The 6670-nt window shown below is 48.1% G+C and overlaps 2 non-coding genes across 2 annotated transcripts; both read left to right on the forward strand.

Annotated features, from left to right (window-relative positions):
• The first annotated feature begins 725 nt into the window (after positions 1–725).
• LOC126876691 (small subunit ribosomal RNA) lies at positions 726–2648 on the forward strand. The gene has a single exon (XR_007694440.1). It is a non-coding gene; the product is annotated as a small subunit ribosomal RNA (ribosomal RNA).
• A 3386-nt stretch (positions 2649–6034) lies between these two features.
• LOC126876676 (5.8S ribosomal RNA) lies at positions 6035–6189 on the forward strand. The gene has a single exon (XR_007694425.1). It is a non-coding gene; the product is annotated as a 5.8S ribosomal RNA (ribosomal RNA).
• Positions 6190–6670: the final 481 nt, after the last annotated feature.

Consider the following 6670-nt stretch of genomic DNA (forward strand, 5'->3'; position numbering starts at 1 on the left):
TCTCGACTGTTCCTCCGTTCTCGTTCTGGTTTTTTCTCTACACTGCTGCGCCGCGGGTCGCTGTCCTGGACGTAATGACCAAATATCGTGGCAAGGTTCCCCTGAGTCGGGAAGCTGGTGACCTGTGTGTACGTATTCTAACAAAAATTGTTAGATGCGTGTGTGCTTGTACTAACTGAGCATCGATTCATTCAAAAGAGTATAACCGTCTGCTTTCTATAAAAACTTCTGCTTTCGCAGAAGTATCCGATGAGGCGGTAGGAGCGTACTATCTTTGCGTAGTATGTCTTCTGCCGAAAATGTTCTACCGATTGAAAGAATATTCTTACGGTATGTCCAGCGCGACGCACTGGGATACGCGCTTGTTCGTTCAGCGTGAGGTGCGTATACGTGCTTTACCGCTAAGATATTCTAATAAGTCTTTTTACACGAAGACAGCATTATGGAAATGTTCCTTTAGAAGTACGATTCTAAACATTTTATATAAGACTATGAGAAAGAGAGAGAGAGAAGAGAGGAGGTGGAGTTGAGAATTACAAAGTGGCTGCGAGCGGCGTTCGAAGATTATTACTGAACTATGGGTGTATCTCGAACGTCGCTAGGAGATATATTTTATAGATATATCTATCTTAAGAACGAAAAGTCTCGTCGTACGGTGCTTACGTCCCACCTACGACACGAAGAGAACTTAAACGAAATTTATAAGAATTGTTATACGAATAAGATCCCTGGTTGATCCTGCCAGTAGTCATATGCTTGTCTCAAAGATTAAGCCATGCATGTCTCAGTACATGCCGCATTAAGGTGAAACCGCGAATGGCTCATTAAATCAGTTATGGTTTCTTAGATCATACCTACATTTACTTGGATAACTGTGGTAATTCTAGAGCTAATACATGCAAACAGATTCCGACCAGAGATGGTAGGAATGCTTTTATTAGATCAAAACCAATCGGTGGCGGATGGCTCGTCTGTCCGTCCATCGTTTGTTTTGGTGACTCTGAATAACTTTGTGCTGATCGCATGGTCATCTAGCACCGGCGACGCATCTTTCAAATGTCTGCCTTATCAACTGTCGATGGTAGGTTCTGCGCCTACCATGGTTGTAACGGGTAACGGGGAATCAGGGTTCGATTCCGGAGAGGGAGCCTGAGAAACAGCTACCACATCCAAGGAAGGCAGCAGGCGCGCAAATTACCCACTCCCGGCACGGGGAGGTAGTGACGAAAAATAACGATACGGGACTCATCCGAGGCCCCGTAATCGGAATGAGTACACTTTAAATCCTTTAACGAGGACCAATTGGAGGGCAAGTCTGGTGCCAGCAGCCGCGGTAATTCCAGCTCCAATAGCGTATATTAAAGTTGTTGCGGTTAAAAAGCTCGTAGTTGAATCTGTGTGTCACAGTGTCGGTTCACCGCTCGCGGTGTTTAACTGGCATTATGTGGTACGTCCTATCGGTGGGCTTAGCTCCTCGCGGGCGGTCCAACTAATATCCCATCGCGGTGCTCTTCACTGAGTGTCGAGGTGGGCCGATACGTTTACTTTGAACAAATTAGAGTGCTTAAAGCAGGCTACCTTCGCCTGAATACTGTGTGCATGGAATAATGGAATAGGACCTCGGTTCTATTTTGTTGGTTTTCGGAGCCCCGAGGTAATGATTAATAGGGACAGATGGGGGCATTCGTATTGCGACGTTAGAGGTGAAATTCTTGGATCGTCGCAAGACGGACAGAAGCGAAAGCATTTGCCAAAAATGTTTTCATTAATCAAGAACGAAAGTTAGAGGTTCGAAGGCGATCAGATACCGCCCTAGTTCTAACCATAAACGATGCCAGCCAGCGATCCGCCGAAGTTCCTCCGATGACTCGGCGGGCAGCTTCCGGGAAACCAAAGCTTTTGGGTTCCGGGGGAAGTATGGTTGCAAAGCTGAAACTTAAAGGAATTGACGGAAGGGCACCACCAGGAGTGGAGCCTGCGGCTTAATTTGACTCAACACGGGAAACCTCACCAGGCCCGGACACCGGAAGGATTGACAGATTGATAGCTCTTTCTTGATTCGGTGGGTGGTGGTGCATGGCCGTTCTTAGTTGGTGGAGCGATTTGTCTGGTTAATTCCGATAACGAACGAGACTCTAGCCTGCTAAATAGACGTAACTTATGGTATCTCGAAGGCCCCCGGCTTCGGTCGGTGGGTTTTTACTACCAACGTACAAACAAATCTTCTTAGAGGAACAGGCGGCTTCTAGCCGCACGAGATTGAGCAATAACAGGTCTGTGATGCCCTTAGATGTTCTGGGCCGCACGCGCGCTACACTGAAGGAATCAGCGTGTTTTCCCTGGCCGAAAGGCCCGGGTAACCCGCTGAACCTCCTTCGTGCTAGGGATTGGGGCTTGCAATTATTCCCCATGAACGAGGAATTCCCAGTAAGCGCGAGTCATAAGCTCGCGTTGATTACGTCCCTGCCCTTTGTACACACCGCCCGTCGCTACTACCGATTGAATGATTTAGTGAGGTCTTCGGACTGGTGCGCGGCCAATGTGATAAGCATTGCCGATGTTACCGGGAAGATGACCAAACTTGATCATTTAGAGGAAGTAAAAGTCGTAACAAGGTTTCCGTAGGTGAACCTGCGGAAGGATCATTAACGATACGATACCAAAAGAATTTGACTTGAACACATATAAAAACTATGAAATATATATCACAATGGTCGGTAAGGAGCCGTACTCCTCCTGTATCGACGAAAGTATATACGACGTATTAACAAGCTATATACTTTAACAAACGAAAACGCCAGGGAGCTTGGCAACCTCCGTTGGCACGAATAGAAATATTCTTAAGGAGGAGACGACCCTCCAGCTACGGAATTATACGAAGAGAAGGTGGCACTCTCTCTCGATCATCGGGATGAAGAGATATATATATACAAGTATAAAAACGAAATGCGAATGAAACTTATTCGAGGCGCCTGCGTGAGGTCGTAAACAGAAAGACCCGCCGTCTCCGAATAAAACATATAACATATAATATATATATATATGAAATTCTAATAAAAGGGAACTCTAGCTTCGAAAGAGCCAACAAAAGTTAAGGCTCGATATCAAACGAAAAAATTACGATGGAAACCAGGTGTAAAGAGAAATGCAGTCGTGGCGCCTGCGAGAGGCCGTACACAGAAAGACCCGCCGTCACGATCTCGTATTTCGTATTTGCATCGTGGAAACCGTACAAACGAAATATAAAAGTCCATGCAAACTAATAAGAAAATCTCTAAAGTGCCTCGTGTCGGAGTGATCATGCTCGCCTATTCTCTTCTATGTTTCGTGGTCTGTGTTGCGTTTGTTCTCCTCCTAGCAACGGGACATATCGAAGACTCCTCTTTGGGATCGAACGAAGCGTCTAGAACGAGTCGACGAGAGCGAAAGAACTTGTAGCGAGTCGCGCAGAGCGAAAGGATACCGATATACATCTTCGAAGGTTCTCTTCGAAGATCCATGGATACCTTCTGCGTCGACTTCTCTCGTCTCTTTCATCGAAACTCTCGTCGTTCTCGAAACGTGCTTCCTACCCAAAGGGCGTGTGCTCTTCGTATGTCGTTTCGTTCGAAATAACGAAACCACGTGTAACATACTCGTGGATCGGGTAACCTAGAACGAAGACGCATCGCGTGGATGTTGGCCCGCTATGCGACGATGACCGATGATGATGATGATGATGATGATGATGATATGATGATGATGTCGATGTCGACGACGACGACGATGAAGACGATGTGTAGCAACGATTCGTAACTAGTCTAGCCGAAGTTCGTTCAGAGGGGAACGCCGCCGGCTTCGAAGCCTCGATGTCGTGAGTCGGACACCCGTGCCGTCGCTAGAGTTTTTCAAACTCTGCTTCTGGATATTGGGACGAAAGACCGCTCGAGGACGACGACAGCCGTGCGTGCGTATCCCATCGAATTTTTTTTACACCACCTGAACGAGACTAAAGTTTCGTCTAGTTGATCGTCTACCGTCGCATAATGTATATTATATACCGTTCAGAGGGGACCGGCTGTCTATCCTCGTTGTCGTGAGTCGGACACCCGTGCCGTCGCTAGAGTTTTTCAAACTCTGCTTCTGGATATCGGGACGAAAGACCGCGCGAGGACGACGGATGCGAGTCCCATCGAATTTTTGACTTACACACTACCTGAACGAGACTTAAAGTTTCATATTATATACCGTTCAGAGGGGACCGGCTGTCTATCCTCGTTGTCGTGAGTCGGACACCCGTGCCGTCGCTAGAGTTTTTCAAACTCTGCTTCTGGATATCGGGACGAAAGACCGCGCGAGGACGACGGATGCGAGTCCCATCGAATTTTTGACTTACACACTACCTGAACGAGACTTAAAGTTTCATATAATATACCGTTCAGAGGGGACCGGCTGTCTTTCCTCGTTGTCGTGAGTCGGACACCCGTGCCGTCGCTAGAGTTTTTCAAACTCTGCTTCTGGATATCGGGACGAAAGACCGCGCGAGGACGACGGATGCGAGTCCCATCGAATTTTTTATTTACACACTACCTGAACGAGACTTAAAGTTTCATCCAGTTTGTCGTCTATCATCGCATATATAATATACCGTTCAGAGGGGACCGGCTGTCTATCCTCGTTGTCGTGAGTCGGACACCCGTGCCGTCGCTAGAGTTTTTCAAACTCTGCTTCTGGATATCGGGACGAAAGACCGCGCGAGGACGACGGATGCGAGTCCCATCGAATTTTTGACTTACACACTACCTGAACGAGACTTAAAGTTTCATATAATATACCGTTCAGAGGGGACCGGCTGTCTTTCCTCGTTGTCGTGAGTCGGACACCCGTGCCGTCGCTAGAGTTTTTCAAACTCTGCTTCTGGATATCGGGACGAAAGACCGCGCGAGGACGACGGATGCGAGTCCCATCGAATTTTTTATTTACACACTACCTGAACGAGACTTAAAGTTTCATCCAGTTTGTCGTCTATCATCTCATATATAATATACCGTTCAGAGGGGACCGGCTGTCTATCCTCGTTGTCGTGAGTCGGACACCCGTGCCGTCGCAAGAGTTTTTCAAACTCTGCTTCTGGATGTTGGGACGAAAGACCGCGCGAGGACGATGGATGCGTGTCCCATCGAATTTTTGATTTACAAGACACACACTACCTGAACGAGACTAAAGTTTCATCGAGTTTATCGTCGCATAACCCGTTCGGAGGGGACCGGCTGTCTATCCTCGTTGTCGTGAGTCGGACACCCGTGCCGTCGCTAGAGTTTTTCAAACTCTGCTTCTGGATATCGGGACGAAAGACCGCGCGAGGACGATGGCTGCGAGTCCCATCGAATTTTTGTTTTTTTTTTTTTTTTTAAAGAAAAAACACCACCCGAACGGAGATGTGTTCTATCTTTCGTCGATTTTTCATGCTTTCAGTCGGTCGCGTGGTCGCCATCCGTTCGGAGGGGATCGCCGGCTTCGAAACCTCGATGTCGTGAGTCGGACACCCGTGCCGTCGCTAGAGTTTTTCAAACTCTGCTTCTGGATATTGGGACGAAAGACCGCTCGAGGCGGACGGCCGCGCGAATCCCATCGAATCTTTACTATCACCCGAACGATGGAGAGATGCACGCGCGCTGTTTCTTGAATAATTGGACGAGAGAGTAGAATCAAACACATATATAACATGGGCTAGCCACCGTGCTTACTCGTTCGCGAGATCGTGTGCTGTACAGAGGATTCAGAATCGGGTGTATATATCCCCGTCGTTTCCTGACGAACGGAGCTTCGATCTCGATGGTTGTTATATATCATAATGTACTTTACGCCCGGCCGGCGAACGCGCGTATCTTCGCGCGTTCGTCGTTTTCTTTTTTTTTCGAACGTTTTTGTGTCGTCAATCCTATGGCGACTTCTGCGCGTTCGATTCCCGTTGGTCGAACGTGACGGAACTCGGCTTCGCTAGAACCGAGAAGAGTACATTTGAGTATTGAACTGTTGTAAATTTATAAAAGATTACCCTGAACGGTGGATCACTTGGCTCGTGGGTCGATGAAGAACGCAGCTAATTGCGCGTCAACGTGTGAACTGCAGGACACATGAACATCGACATTTCGAACGCACATTGCGGTCCACGGATACAATTCCTGGACCACGCCTGGCTGAGGGTTGCTCACGTAAACCTAAGACTGCTTGCGTTGCGTATCGTTACTCTCCGTATCTGTCTCTCTCTGTCCCTTCTTGCCTTAACAACCCGCCGTCGTTCTTCTTTATATAAGAGAACGTTTCAGAGTCGGACGAAGGTACAAGAACGAGGATACGAATAAGAGCGGACGGAGAGAACATACGCGACGTACGAGCGATTGTTGGACGCTCGTCGGCGTTCGTCGCGGTCGTGCAGAGACCGTGCAAGTCGTACGCATGCTCGATATATAATCTATCGTGTTCACGGGAGACTACGAAACTCTACCTCTGTCTCTCTCTGTCCCTTCTTGCCTTGACAACCCGCCGTCGTTCTTCTTAAAAATTATAAGAGAACGTTTCAGAGTCGGACGAAGGTATACGAAGGGATACGAATAAGAGCGGAGAGAACCGGTCACGGACCTGCGTGAGTGCTCGCGGCGTCGTGAGTCGTCCTTACGAGGGCGACCGC

Source organism: Bombus huntii, unplaced genomic scaffold, assembly GCF_024542735.1.
Source record: "Bombus huntii isolate Logan2020A unplaced genomic scaffold, iyBomHunt1.1 ctg00000090.1, whole genome shotgun sequence".
NCBI lineage: Eukaryota > Metazoa > Arthropoda > Insecta > Hymenoptera > Apidae > Bombus > Bombus huntii.